Source organism: Bombina bombina, chromosome 2, assembly GCF_027579735.1.
Source record: "Bombina bombina isolate aBomBom1 chromosome 2, aBomBom1.pri, whole genome shotgun sequence".
In the NCBI taxonomy this organism is placed as follows: domain Eukaryota; kingdom Metazoa; phylum Chordata; class Amphibia; order Anura; family Bombinatoridae; genus Bombina; species Bombina bombina.
The window spans coordinates 814,472,551-814,489,082 of record NC_069500.1 but is presented as its reverse complement, the minus strand read 5'-3'; positions in this window follow the sequence as shown (position 1 = coordinate 814,489,082).

The following is a 16,532-nucleotide window of genomic DNA, read 5'->3' as shown; positions in this document are numbered from 1 at the left end:
CTGATAAATTTCTGTGCATCAATGAATAATTGAAATGTATTAACACTCTGAGTGGGTATAAATTTTAAGCCTTTAGATAGAATATTTTTTTCTTGTTCAGTTATCGTTTGTGATGAAATATTGTGAATGCCTAGTCTCTCTGGCTCCTTCTTCTGTGTTTTACCCCTTCTACCTCTTGTTCCTCTGAAAGATCTGGTGTCCTGTCTCTTTTCCTTTGATTTGTTCTGTCTGTGCGAAGTGGAGAATATCTGTTGGGGTGTATCCAGCCTTGATTGGTCGGTGTGTGGTTTGTTCCTATTTTGTGTCTCTCTTTGTATGTGTTCTGTTGAAAAGGGTGATGTGAGTCTTGTTCATGTCTTGCTTTATTTGTAACTTGTTGATCTTCTCTTTTGTCTCTTTTATCTTTTGGTGAATGTGAATTTTTATAGTGATTAGAGTGATTGGAGTAATGATTATATTCTATTCTATGTTGGTTCGATCCCCTATATTCATTGTGGTTATGTTGATTTTCATTTCTTTGGTGAAAAATTTCCCTATTTTGTTGGTGTCTATTGTGCTCATAAGTGTTATTATATCTTATATCGTGATCTCTATAGTTGTTAAATTGATTCCTATTATTAGAGTAGTTATTATTCGAATGATCCCTATTAGATCTCGAATGATTATCTTTTAAATTGTATTGATTTCTATGTGAACTGTGTGTTGTATTATAATTATAATTATAATTATTTCGTGATGCAATTCTGCCTCTAAAATGGTCTTTTTGTGAATTATCCCTTTTATTCTGTGAATTTACTTGAGGTTGTGTATATGGAGTGCCATTTTTAAAATCTTCACTATCTCTGAGGTATTTATTATATTTAGAGTCTCCAATTTGTTCATCTAGCTCTTTGGCTTGTGTTTTAATTTGCTCAAATTTGTCATTACATGTTTTGCTTGAAAGAAATGGTATAAGTTCAGTTTCTAAAGAGAAAATTTCTTTTTCAATATTTTTTAGAACTATGTCTTGATGTTCATATAATAAACTTACTAGATTAGTTGAACATTTGTGGAGAGCTGCATTCCACTTTACCATAAATTCTTTGTCATCTGTGCCAAAAGCCGGCACCTTAGTTACCCTTAGACCCCTAGGAACTATTTCTTCGTTTAGATATCTACTTAAAAAAGTTATTTCCCACCATTTTTTGGTCTCTTTAGTATATAATTTCTTAAGTTTGTTTATTATAAATTCCCAATTACTTTTATCTTCATCTAAATGTTTAAATGTATTGTCGTATTTGTTTTGTCTTGCAGCTCTCCAATCGGAGAGGGTATTCTTAGTCATATTAGGAGAAGAATGCAAAAATAATCTAAAACTATACAAATATGTCAGATGTTAAACAACACAATGTACAGGGTGACTAGAATAGAGTACAATACTCCCCTCTTAAATGACCGCTGCTCTCTAACAGTCTCTCCCAACCGGACTGTGAATAGAAAGTGAATCGAATATATAGAGGCGCTGATCTTGAATCTCGTGTATATGGACGTACACACTGAAGAAAGAAAAACTTGGCTTGTGATTTGCAGAAGTTAACAACAAATTAATGTGCAGTATACTCACTCCGAAAAATTCAGAGTTCAGCTTCTTCGAAAGGTTTTTCTGTCTCAACTTTCCCAATTTCCACACTGTGTTTGTGTTCCGATAAATTTCGGAATCCGGCTCCTCAGAACGTATTGTGTAGTTTGAAATTACTTCCAAAAAGGCAGCAAAAATACTTGTTGTGGTAAAAAACAAATATTTATTAAAACATAATAAAATGCTCTTATTTATCTTGGCTCTACGCGTTTCAACGACAGTGTCGTCTTTTTCAAGAGCAGTAAAAACAATTGGAAGTGCTGCCTTTGGAGTGTTAACAGGTGTATTTATACAGGTAATCATTGTTCCTGTTCCGGTGGTAAACACCGGAATAGGACTCACAAATAAAACATTTTAATTTTGTATTTATTCCAATCCAATTGTGTTTTGAGAATGATATTTATTTATTTTGTATTTAAGCTTTTGGCGCTTAAACTCTCAATAATTTTTCAAATTGGATTGGTATAAATGAAAAAAAGCCTTTTGGCCAATCAGAGGGGAGAAAAATAAAGTTCCCTTTCAAGTCCTGGTTTTAAGCAGTTTCTTTTCAGGTCCGCCAGATGATGCGTGGTCATATGTTCTCATCAATCAGGTAGAGAGCGTTGTTTTCAATGCTTCGTATGTAAAGGCCTAAGCTCCGGTTTGTCCAATGAGTTCCGTGTCACATGTCTCGGATTGACCAATCTCTCTGTGAGCGACATTTTACTATGTTCCATTGATAGTCAGTGTTTTGGATTCTCTAGGGAGTATGTAATGAAAAGTGCAAGTCACTTTGAATCATATATATTACAGACATAGACAACTTCGTGACAATATTTCACAAAAATCTTGGGTTACAACCTTTTCAATTTCTTTTGAATATTAATTAGTGCAACATGCACTCGAATATCGATGTTGCCATCAAATGTATAAACTTTGCCATCAAATATGAATTTTAAATATAAATTTCGCCATCAAGTATAAATTTTGCCATCAAATATAAATTTTGCCATCAAATATAAATTTATCTTCACATATAATTTCTGAACAGAATCACAGTAATATTGTATATGTAATTGGGATAAATATTAGACTATTTGAAATATAATAAAACCTAAACAGAATAAAATAATTTATTAAATATATTAAATATAAAATAAAATAAAATAAAATGAAAATAAAATAAATTATATGAACGCTGCCACTCTAATATCTTTATTTAAACCATAATGTCCATATGTTTTTAATGTGTGTATCCACCATAATTCTCTTCTATTGAGTTCTTTTTCTATCTCTCCCCCTCTCCAGTGTAATGAAACCTTCTCTATACCTATCCATGATAGATGTTTTTTATCGTATAGAGGACAATTATTATAGTGTAAAGGGACACCATGATCTTCTTTTTCTTTTTCAATTTTATTAAGGTGTTCTAATATACGAGTTTTAGCAAATCTTGAAGTTTGTCCTAAATATTGAATCTGACAATTACACTGAAGTAAATATATTATATTTTTGGTTTTGCAAGTGATGAAATCTTTTATTGTGTATGATTTATTTGTTACTGAAGAAGTGAATGTCTTATGTTTCTTTTTAGTATAATTGCATGCTTTACAATGTCCACATGTATAAAATCCTGTTAAATTGGCAATTTGGATAGGTTTAGGTGGCTTCATCCCCTTGATAAGGGAAGGTGCCAATTTTTGTTTGAAGTTTGTTCCCTTCCTGAAAGTTATCAAAGGTTTGTTTGGAATGATATTATTTAAGTATTCATCATTTTTTAGAACATTCCAATGTTGATTTATAATATGTTTGATCTGTTTGTGTCCACTATTGTATGTGGTAATGAATCTTGGAAAATTTGGATTATTGGTACTTTTTTTGTCAGTGTTCAGTATTAAAGAATCTCGATTCCTGTTTCCCACTTCAACTCTATCTTGTTCTAATGTGTTGCTGTCATAGCCTTTTTGCTCAAATCTTTCTTTAATTATCTTAGATTGGGTATTGAAATCATCTGTGGTATCACAATTTCTTCGTATACGGAGAAATTGTCCTTTAGGGATTGCTTTTAGCCAGGTTGGATGGTGTTCACTGTCTCTCCTTATATAAGTGTTCATGTCACAGCTTTTGAAAAAGGTCCTAGTGTGTATATTTCCTGCTTCAACAAAAATTGTTAAGTCTAGAAAATTAATGTGAGTTTTATTGAATTCAGGTGTTAGTATTATACCCATATTATTTTCATTCAGATAAGAGACAAAGTTATTTGATGCAGTCTCGTCCTTGTTCCAAATACATAGAACATCATCTATGTAGCGCCGCCAGGACACCAGGCCCACCCCAGCCACGCCACATGACCATACATAAGTGTGTTCAAAGTGGTCCATGTAAATATTGGCGTAGCTTGGGGCGAATCTGGTGCCCATGGCGGTGCCACATATCTGAAGATACTGTTTATTATCGAACCAAAAGAAATTATGTTTCAAAATGAACTCTATTGATATTAAAATAAATTCTAGTAATTCTATAGATACATTTTCATCTTGTTCAAGTTTCCATTTTATGGCTGCTATACCTTTTTTGTGATCAATGATGGAGTATAAAGATGTTACATCCATTGTTAGCCATGAATATTCTGATTCCCATTTCGTGTCTTTGAGTATATTTAATACCTGTTTAGTGTCTTTAAGGTATGATCTTGCTGTTTGAGCATAGGGCTGTAACAGATGATCTATAAAGGCAGATAAATTACATGTAAGGGAATCTATCCCACTGATTATGGGCCTCCCTGGAGGTCTAAGTGGATCCTTGTGTAATTTGGGGATGAAGTAAAAAATAGGGGTCTTGGATTCTACTTTATTTAAAAACATAAATTCATCTTGAGAAATAATATTTCTAGCTAAAGCTTGTGATAGGATCTTATTTAATTCTGAAGTGAATGTTCTTTTTGGGTTATTTTTCAAAATTTGATAAGTTTTTGTGTCTGATAAGATTCTATTTGCTTCCTCCATATAGTAGCTACGGTCCATTATTACTATACTTCCCCCCTTATCCGCTTCCTTGATGATAATGTCTTCCCTTTTATTTAAATTTTTGTAAATCTCATTTTCTTGTTTGTTTAAATTGAAATACTTAGGTTTTGCCTCAATTTTTTCTATGTCTTTTAGGATTAATTTGCCAAATACTATGTTTGGGCCCTTACAGTGGCTGGGATAAAAAGTGGAGGGGTTTTTAAAGTAAGTTCTTGGTTCCCTATTTGCTTGAGAATTTTCTTGGATTTTACTTAATGTATCTTTCCTGGCAAAAAATCTTTTAACTGTCAAATTCCTGATAAATTTCTGTGCATCAATGAATAATTGAAATGTATTAACACTCTGAGTGGTTATAAATTTTAAGCCTTTAGATAGAATATTTTTTTCTTGTTCAGTTATCGTATTGGGTTCAGTGTCCCTTTAAGCAAGCACTGCGTACAATGTGTATTGACAACATTTCAAAAAGGCACAGTTAAAGCATACACATACAGTCCCTATGCATATATTTAAAAAATGAGAAGCTACATTTGCATTATCAAAAACAATCATAATAAGACAGAATCCAGAGGTGATCCTAGTAGCAGAATAGCAACCATCAGGGCCGCCATCAGGGGGTGACAGGGGTGACTACTGTCAGGGGCCCAATGAGCCAGGGGGGCCCCATGAGTCAAGAACTAAAAAAAAAAAAAAAAAAAAAAAAAATTTTTTTAATTTTGGCAGCCACCAGTGGGTACTACAGCAGAGTGCTAATTGAGCATGGGAAATGTTATTACAAGGAGTAAAGTATTAGCATTTGAGAGGATTTCTTAGTGTGCACTAAACACTATGCGCAGTGTGAGACAGACTTGGCACTTTGTTTGTAGAGTGTGTGCCTGAGTCAGACGGCAGATCACTTTCATTTGCAGAGGAGGTAGGACTTACTAAGCAAATGTTTTTTATTTCTTTGTGCAATTTTGGATTGTAACTTCAGTGTGGTAGTAGTTTGGTGGGGCTAGGGGTCCATAAAAACACATTTTTTTTTTAGCAGCAGTGTATTTATGATTATTTGACAATGCTGTAGAAATTCTATATTTAAAACCATGCAGAAATGTTTCCTCCTTAATACACAAATGGTAGATGCCCTTTTGGCAGATAAGCATTTTATATATATATATATATATATATATATATATATATATATATATATATATATATATATATATTACATTCCAGTTTACTGCCCCTTTATGCAAGGACTTTCCAGATGCAAGGAGGCATTTTATCTAAGATTTTTACATCTGCATAAAATGTTATACTCTTAGACTAAGATTGTTCAGTGTTTGAAATGAGACAGGTTAACTTAAAACTGTTCAGTTTACACTACAGATTACTTAATTTTGAAATACATACCAACAAGCCTAAATCCTGCATTTAACCAGATCTAATGGTATGAGTACCACAGCTTATGGTCCCACCAAGACCATATAGAGTACAGCATTTTCAAAATCCATAAGTACAGCTGACAGCTGGGAAAATTTGTACACTATATTTGAAGTGGTGCTCTTGGTTGGGGAAAATGGGGACAAAACAAACAAACAAACATATGTCAACCTTTTAAAGGTACTTTTCTTCATCTATCCATCTACCCAGCTCATTAATGTACAATTTTGAATTCACAGAATTATTTTTGTTTGCACATTTACAAATATGATTCTTTAAAAAGTGATCTCTTAATTTCTAAAATATTTTTTATCATGCATGTCACACACTGTTGATTTAGGTGATGCAAGGTGCATAAATGTTTCCTCCTGTGAGTGTTTCTGTGGGTTTCTGTGTTTATGTCTTTGTGCTTTGGTTTGTGTCTCTATGAGTGTGTATGTATTTTTTATCTGTGGGTCTCTCTGTGGGGGTGGGTGTGTATGTCTTTGAGGTTTTTCTGTGGGTGTCTCTGTGAGGGTGTGTGTATGTTTGTCTTTATGTATTTTCTCTGGATGCCTCTGTGAGGGTGGGTGTGTATGTCTGTGTTTTCTGTGGATGTCTCTGTGAGGGTGTGTGTTTTATGTGGGTGTCTCTGTGAGGGTGTGTGTATGTCTTTGTGTGTTTTCTGTGGATGTCTCAGTGAGAGTGTGTGTATGTATGTCTTTCTGTGTTTTTTATGTGGTTGTCTCTCTGTGTGTGTGTTTTTCTGTGTGTTCTGTGGGTGTCTCTGTGTGTGGGTGTATGTCTCTGTGTGTTTTCTGAGGCTGTCTCTGTTGGTGTGTCCTTGTGTGTATGTGCAAGTTTGAGTTTGTGTGTGTGTGTCCATTGTCTGTTCCTTTTTAGGACATTTTGACCTTACTACTAATTATTCACATCTTTCTACAGACTTTGAGACTAACAAGACCTTTCCGGAAGTAACCAATCCACCATTTAACCTTTAAATTATTGTTTAGGCAGGTCAGGGCCCTTCCTTTCAGCCACTGCATGCTGTTGTCATAATTTAGTTGTCATCTTCCTTTACAAAAAGATAATCAGAACTCCATATTTTGTTTTCTAAATCTCCTTTTTTTTATTTACAAAACTATAGTTTACCTCATTACTTGTCAGGTCAATGTAAACAAGTGCTAAGTGTCTGTTTGGGTGTCTGTGTCTGAGTGTGTTTCTTTGCGTGTCTGCTAGAGTGTCTATATGTGAATCCTTATGTGTGAGTTTGCTTGTGTGTTTCAGTGTATGAGTGTGTCTGTGTGTGTGTATGTTACTACCTTTACAACATTTCCAAGTTTAAATAGACAATTAAGAATAAAGTTCATATACGTTTTAGTCACTTGGTCAAAAATTGCACATGTCAAAAGAGGGGGGGGGGCCCTGATCAATGGATGAGTCAGGGGCCCCGAAATTCCTAGTGGCGGCCCTGGCAACCATTATATATACAAAAATGCAGGTACAAAAGATAAGAACAGTGCAAGGATATATACAGATAGCCCAAGAATATATTGATCTATGTAATTTGTGCAAACATTCTGAATACCTTATATGTCAATTTTAAATTTTTAAATTTTGAATTTTTAACCTGTATGGGCAATCTTACGGCTAGATTTAGAGTTTTGTCGGTAAGGACCCGCGTAGCTAACGCTGGCTTTTTTCTGGCCGCACCATAAAAATAACTCTGGTATTGAGAGTCCACAGAATGTCAGCGTTAGGCTCCAAAAAAGGAGCGTAGAGCATATTTAACGCAACTGCAACTCTCGATACCAGAGTTGCTTACGGACGCGGCCAGCCTCAAAAACGTGCTCGTGCACGATTCCCCCATAGGAAACAATGGGGCTGTTTAAGCTGAAAAAAAACACCTGCAAAAAAGCCGCGTTCAGCTCCTAACGCAGCCCCATTGTTTGCTATGGGGAAACACTTCCTACGTCTGCACCTAACACTTTAACATGTACCCCGAGTCTAAACACCCCTAACCTTACACTTATTAACCCCTAATCTGCCGCCACCGCTATCGCTGACCCCTGCATATTATTATTAACCCCTAATCTGCTGCTCCGTAAACCGCCGCTACTTACATTATCCCTATGTACCCCTAATCTGCTGCCCTAACATCGCCGACCCCTATATTATATTTATTAACCCCTAATCTGCCCCCCACAATGTCGCCTCCACCTGCCTACACTTATTAACCCCTAATCTGCCGACCGGACCGCACCGCTATTATTATAAAGTTATTAACCCCTAATCCACCTCACTAACCCTATAATAAATAGTATTAACCCCTAATCTGCCCTCCCTAACATCGCCGACACCTAACTTCAATTATTAACCCCTAATCTGCCGACTGGAGCTCACCGCTATTCTAATAAATGTATTAACCCCTAAAGCTAAGTCTAACCGTAACACTAACACCCCCCTAAATTAAATATAATTTTAATCTAACGAAATTAATTAACTCTTATTAAATAAATTATTCCTATTTAAAGATAAATACTTACCTGTAAAATAAATCCTAATATAGCTACAATATAAATTATAATTATATTATAGCTATTTTAGGATTTATATTTATTTTACAGGTAACTTTGTATTTATTTTAACCAGGTACAATAGCTATTAAATAGTTAAGAACTATTTAATAGCTAAAATAGTTAAAATAATTACAAAATTACCTGTAAAATAAATCCTAACCTAAGTTACAATTAAACCTAACACTACACTATCAATAAATTAATTAAATAAAATACCTATAATTATCTACAATTAAACCTAACACTACACTATCAATAAATAAATTAAATACAATACCTACGAATAACTACAATGAAATAAACTATCTAAAGTACAAAAAATAAAAAAGAACTAAGTTACAAAAAATAAAAAAATATTTACAAACATAAGAAAAATATTACAACAATTTTAAACTAATTACACCTACTCTAAGCCCCCTAATAAAATAACAAAGCCCCCCAAAATAAAAAAATGCCCTACCCTATTCTAAATTACTAAAGTTCAAAGCTCTTTTACCTTACCAGCCCTGAACAGGGCCCTTTGCGGGGCATGCCCCAAGAAGTTCAGCTCTTTTGCCTGTAAAAAAAAAACATACAATACCCCCCCCCAACATTACAACCCACCACCCACATACCCCTAATCTAACCCAAACCCCCCTTAAATAAACCTAACACTAAGCCCCTGAAGATCTTCCTACCTTATCTTCACCATACCAGGTTCACCGATCGATCCAGAAGAGCTCCTCCGATGTCCTGATCCAAGCCCAAGCGGGGGGCTGAAGAGGTCCATGGTCCGGCTGAAGTCATCATCCAAGCGGGAGCTGAAGAGGTCCATGATCCGGCTGAAGTCTTCATCCAAGCGGGAGCTGAAGAGGTCCATGATCCGGATGAAGTCTTCTATCAACGGCATCTTCAATCTTCTTTCTTCGGGAGCCATCATCTTCCATCCGACGCGGAACATCCTCTTCTCCCGACGCCTACTAGCCGAATGACGGTTCCTTTAAATGACGTCATCAAAGATCCAGGATTCTATCAGCCAATCGGAATTAAGGTAGGAATATTCTGATTGGCTGATGGAATCAGCCAATCAGAATCAAGTTCAATCCGATTGGCTGATCCAAGCGGCTGGAGTTTTGTCGTTAGATTTCTAACGCTCACTTCAGACACGACTCTAAATACCGGAGTTAGAAAAATCCCATTGAAAAGATAGGATACGCAATTGACGTAAGGGGATCTGCGGTATGGAAAAGTCGCGGCTGAAAAGTGAGCGTTAGACCCTTTTTTAATGACTCCAAATACTGGAGGTAGCCTAAAACCAGCGTTAGGAGCCTCTAACGCTGGTTTTCACCGCTACCGCCAAACTCCAAATCTAGGCCTTAATCATTTATATCAGATAGAGATGTTTTGGCTATAATGAAGAAGCTGCTTTGCTTATCAATTCTAATGTGTCTGGCAATAGAGACTTTCTCAAGTTTGCACCGTCTGAAATAAACAGCAAACAATTAGAGAAAGACAGTAAAAAACAAATGATTCTTGAATTGCATGCAATAACTCTCTCTGAGTATTTTATCATAGAATCCCCCGAGGTCTAAGGATGTCTACCTGCCCCACACTCTTCGCTGGCCGGAAAGATTATTGTGATAAATTTGAGATCATAATAAACAGATGCTCATTTGATATCATTACTTGGACTGTCGAATATGCCCAGAGGGAGATTGCAATATACAAATAAAAGATCTCTACACAAAAAGAACAATTAAAGGCAACTACCTCACCTGATGAATACGGAAAAATGACAACTGAAATAGACAAATCAGTGAGCACTTACCGTAAGGAATTAGAGGCAAGAAAGCGGAGGAAATTCGCTAGAGATGAACAGGATTATAGTAATGATACAGTTTATCGGTGGAGTTTGTCAGCGACGCAGGGAAGGAGTCACACCCCACAATGTAGCCCGATGTAGAGGCAGGAAACGCCGGGCGATTGAGGATCCCTGTAGTGGTTTAGAGTTCTCAGTGAGTTTTTTAATGGAGGAATCTGACGCAGAACACACTGCGCAGGGAGAAAACATAGGAAGAGGCCGGCCTACATATATGACCAGGACAAGAGGCCGCAGAGCATGGGGTTACCAGAGAGTACACCACTACTAAAGGTACCCTTAGATGGTATACAAGGGGGTGTGGGAGACTGCCATTATGTAAAGATCACTGATAATACATGCAGCACCACTTTAAAGAGCCCCCCAACAGGGACATTTCTTTGCCAACTTTGGCCCCTACATCAGATGGGACTATAATGTCAATGGGGCAGCCTTGCCCAACTGTGGACACTGTTATGTATTCCCTTGTACCTAATCAAATTGAAGTATCACTGAGCACTGGTAATGTAAACACTAATATAAGTAAAGAGAAGGAGACTTCTTTATGTGGGGAACATTTGTCTTTTTCAGTTTCTAGTGAGGTTGATGAGTTTGAATTAAATAAAGATTTACACAACTTTTTTTAGAAAAACTAAGCTAAAAGCTTATTTAGGCACTAATTCACCAAGAATAGCTACACAAGACACTATGGATCATGGTTTTAAAAACCCCAATAAATATGGCATTAAAAATAAGAGTAACTTCACAGCTCTCACTGTTTCACATATTATATCCACATACACAGCATTGGTTCAGCAAGACATTAATAAAGCCCTACAGACGAATAAGAAATATACAACAGGGACCTATGGCAGTATTTCAAGACATGATAGACAAGCCTTAAATATGCTGAAAAACAATACTAATATTACCATTAAGGAGGCCGATAAAGGTGGTGCTATTGTAATTATGAATAAAGCTGATTATGTACAAGAAATTTTAAATCATTTGCAAGACATATACCAGAGACTAGACGCAGATCCAAACAATAAAATAAAAAAAGAAATTGAACATATAACTATGAAGGCTGTCAAAACAGGTATTATCACATAAACATTCAGAAATTGCCTTTTGGTGCAATATCCGATTAGGCCAGTTATATATACATTACCAAAAATACACTAAAATGCCACTAGACCACCAGGTAGGCCTATAGTGGATGGTATGAATTCAGTTTTTTCCAAAATTGTCATTTTTCTTTACAAGGTATTACAACCTTCAGTAACCAAAATGACTTAATATTTAAAAGATACAAGTGATTTTTTTGAAAAATTTAATAATATGGACTATGTAGGGGACAAATGTATTATCTATACCCTTGATGTATGTAGTTTATACACATCTATTAAACATGTGAGTGGCGCAACATCTGTACAAGCATTGTTGAGAACTGAAGGTTATTATAGTGAGGATCAAATCAATTTCCTTATAGAACTCCTTGACATTATTCTGTATCAGAATTATTTTCTCTTCAAGAATACTTTTTATCAGCAAATACAGGGCACTGCTATGGGCTCCAATGTCGCCCCTACATATGCCAATATATTTATGGGCAGCTGTGAGGAGCACTTTGTGTATGCTCACAAGCTGTTCATACGCTATGGTGCCTCCTGGTGGAGGTACATAGACGATATTCTTGGCGTATGGAAGGGCGACATTGAGAGCCTATTATTATTTGTAGATTACTTAAATCGATCAGTCTTGGGACTGAAATTTACATTAACGGCGAGTGAAGTCTCTGTTAATTTCTTAGATACGGTAGTTTATAAAGAGAAAGGTTTCTTTAAGACTGACTTTTATACTAAGCCAACAGATAGGAATAGCCTACTCAGGTATGACAGCTATCACTCTCCAAATGTCTTTAAAGCCTTACCAAAAAGTCAATTTTTACGTGTCAAAAAGATAGTTAGAGACCCTAAATTATGTCATTATAGACTAGAAGAGATGGGTAATAAATTTAAAAGAAGGGGTTATCCCAACTATCTGGTAGATAAACAGAAACAAGAGGTTATGCCCGAAAATGTACCGGAACAGAGAAGGGATATTAAAGAGGATAGGTTGATCTTTATAAGTAAATACAATCACATGAGTAATAAAATCAACCGCATACTCAGAGGACACTGGCATATCTTAAAAGATCTTAATCCCCTGGTGAGAGTATTTGATAATCCTCCCATGTCTGCGTATAAACGCAATAAGAATATCAAAGACCATTTGGTTCGAACAGACATAGGCAGTGATAAAATAAATATTCAGTGAACTATTGGTCCAGGACGGACAGGCTGTTATCCATGTCTGAATTGCAGTAATTGCAATTCCATGATAAAGGGAGAAATATTCCACCACCGTACACAAGGTACAAAATATAGGATTAAACCGTATCTAACATGTAGGTCCAAGTTTAAAGTATATCTTATTAAATGTCTGTGTGGTTTTTATTACATTGGAGAGTCCTGTAGGGAGGCCAGAGAGCGGATTACACAACATAAATCCAATATAAGATGTCAAAATAAGGATGCCCTTGTATCATCACATTTTTTTGAAGCTGGCCATAACATCAGCCAATTACGCTTCCAAATTATAGAAATGGTAGATATCCCCAGGAGGGGTGGAGACAGAGAATTTCTCCTTAAGGTCAGGGAAATGTTTTAGATTAACAAACTACAAACTTTGAAACCTAAGGGTGTAAATAAAGATTTTGATTGGTCTCTCTTTAGGTAAACACTCTGGCCTAGATTTGGAGTTCGGCGGTAGCCGTCAAAACCAGCGTTAGAGGCTCCTAACGCTGGTTTTGGCCGCCCGCTGGTATTTGGAGTCAGTGATTAAAGGGTCTAACGCTCACTTTTCAGCCGCGACTTTTCCATACCGCAGATCCCCCTACGCCATTTGCGTATCCTATCTTTTCAATGGGATATTCCTAACGCCGGTATTTAGAGTCGTTTCTGAAGTGAGCGTTAGAGCTCTAACGACAAAATTCCAGCCGCCTGAAAATAGCAGGAGTTAAGAGCTTTCTGGCTAACGCCGGTTCATAAAGCTCTTAACTACTGTACCCTAAAGTACACTAACACCCATAAACTACCTATGTACCCCTAAACCGAGCTCCCCCCACATCGCTGCCACTCGATTAAAATTTTTAACCCCTAATCTGCCGACCGCCACCTACGTTATACTTATGTACCCCTAATCTGCTGCCCCTAACCCCGCCGACCCCTGTATTACATTTATTAACCCCTAACCTGCCCCCCACAACGTCGCCGCCAGCTACTTAAAATAATTAACCCCTAATCTTCCGACCGCAAAGCGCCGCCACCTACGTTATCCCTATGTACCCCTAATCTGCTACCCCTAACACCGCCGACCCCTATATTATATTTATTAACCCCTAATCTGCCCCCCTCAACGTCGCCAACACCTGCCTACACTTATTAACCCCTAATCTGCCGAGCGTACCTGAGCGCTACTATAATAAAGTTATTAACCCCTAACCCGCCTCACTAACCCTATCATAAATAGTATTAACCCCTAATCTGCCCTCCCTAACATCGCCGACACCTACCTTCAATTATTAACCCCTAATCTGACGACCGGAGCTCACCGCTATTCTAATAAATGGATTAACCCCTAAAGCTAAGTCTAACCCTAACACTAACACCCCCCTAAGTTAAATATAATTTACATCTAACGAAATTAATTAACTCTTATTAAATAAATGATTCCTATTTAAAGCTAAATACTTACCTGTAAAATAAATCCTAATATAGCTACAATATAAATTATAATTATATTATAGCTATTTTAGGATTAATATTTATTTTACAGGCAACTTTTTAATTATTTTAACCAGGTACAATAGCTATTAAATAGTTAAGAACTATTTAATAGTTACCTAGTTAAAATAATAACAAATTTACCTGTAAAATAAATCCTAACCTAAGATATAATTAAACCTAACACTACCCTATCAATAAATTAATTAAATAAACTACCTACAATTACCTACAATTAACCTAACACTACACTATCAATAAATTAATTAAACACAATTCCTACAAATAAATACAATTAAATAAACTAGCTAAAGTACAAAAAATAAAAAAGAACTAAGTTACAAAAAATAATAAAATATTTACAAACATAAGAAAAATATTACAACAATTTTAAACTAATTACACCTACTCTAAGCTCCCTAATAAAATAACAAAGCCCCCCAAAATAAAAAATTCCCTACCCTATTCTAAATTAAAAAAGTTACAAGCTCTTTTACCTTACCAGCCCTGAACAGGGCCCTTTGCGGGGCATGCCCCAAGGATTTCAGCTCTTTTGCCTGTAAAAAAAAACATACCATACCCCCCCCCCCAACATTACAACCCACCACCCACATACCCCTAATCTAACCCAAACCCCCCTTAAATAAACCTAACACTAAGCCCCTGAAGATCTTCCTACCTTGTCTTCACCATACCAGGTTCACCGATCCGTCCTGGCTCCAACATCTTCATCCAACCCAAGCGGGGGTTGGCGATCCATCATCCGGTGCTGAAGAGGTCCAGAAGAGGCTCCAAAGTCTTCCTCCTATCCGGCAAGAAGAGGACATCCGGACCGGCAAACATCTTCTCCAAGCGGCATCTTCAATCTTCTTCCATCCGGTGCGGAGCGGGTCCATCTTGAAGCAGGCGACGCGGATCCATCCTCTTCTTCCGTTGTCTCCCGACGAATGACGGTTCCTTTAAGGGACGTCATCCAAGATGGCGTCCCTCGAATTCCGATTGGCTGATAGGATTCTATCAGCCAATCGGAATTAAGGTAGGAATTTTCTGATTGGCTGATGGAATCAGCCAATCAGAATCAAGTTCAATCCGATTGGCTGATCCAATCAGCCAATCAGATTGAGCTCGCATTCTATTGGCTGTTCCGATCAGCCAATAGAATGCGAGCTCAATCTGATTGGCTGATTGGATCAGCCAATCGGATTGAACTTGATTCTGATTGGCTGATTCCATCAGCCAATCAGAAAATTCCTACCTTAATTCCGATTGGCTGATAGAATCCTATCAGCCAATCGGAATTCGAGGGACGCCATCTTGGATGACGTCCCTTAAAGGAACCGTCATTCGTCGGGAGACAACGGAAGAAGAGGATGGATCCGCGTCGCCTGCTTCAAGATGGACCCGCTCCGCACCGGATGGAAGAAGATTGAAGATGCCGCTTGGAGAAGATGTTTGCCGGTCCGGATGTCCTCTTCTTGCCGGATAGGAGGAAGACTTTGGAGCCTCTTCTGGACCTCTTCAGCACCGGATGATGGATCGCCAACCCCCGCTTGGGTTGGATGAAGATGTTGGAGCCAGGACGGATCGGTGAACCTGGTATGGTGAAGACAAGGTAGGAAGATCTTCAGGGGCTTAGTGTTAGGTTTATTTAAGGGGGGTTTGGGTTAGATTAGGGGTATGTGGGTGGTGGGTTGTAATGTTGGGGGGGGGGTATGGTATGTTTTTTTTTACAGGCAAAAGAGCTGAAATCCTTGGGGCATGCCCCGCAAAGGGCCCTGTTCAGGGCTGGTAAGGTAAAAGAGCTTGTAACTTTTTTAATTTAGAATAGGGTAGGGAATTTTTTATTTTGGGGGGCTTTGTTATTTTATTAGGGGGCTTAGAGTAGGTGTAATTAGTTTAAAATTGTTGTAATATTTTTCTTATGTTTGTAAATATTTTATTATTTTTTGTAACTTAGTTCTTTTTTATTTTTTGTACTTTAGCTAGTTTATTTAATTGTATTTATTTGTAGGAATTGTGTTTAATTAATTTATTGATAGTGTAGTGTTAGGTTAATTGTAGGTAATTGTAGGTAGTTTATTTAATTAATTTATTGATAGGGTAGTGTTAGGTTTAATTATATCTTAGGTTAGGATTTATTTTACAGGTAAATTTGTTATTATTTTAACTAGGTAACTATTAAATAGTTCTTAACTATTTAATAGCTATTGTACCTGGTTAAAATAATTAAAAAGTTGCCTGTAAAATAAATATAAATCCTAAAATAGC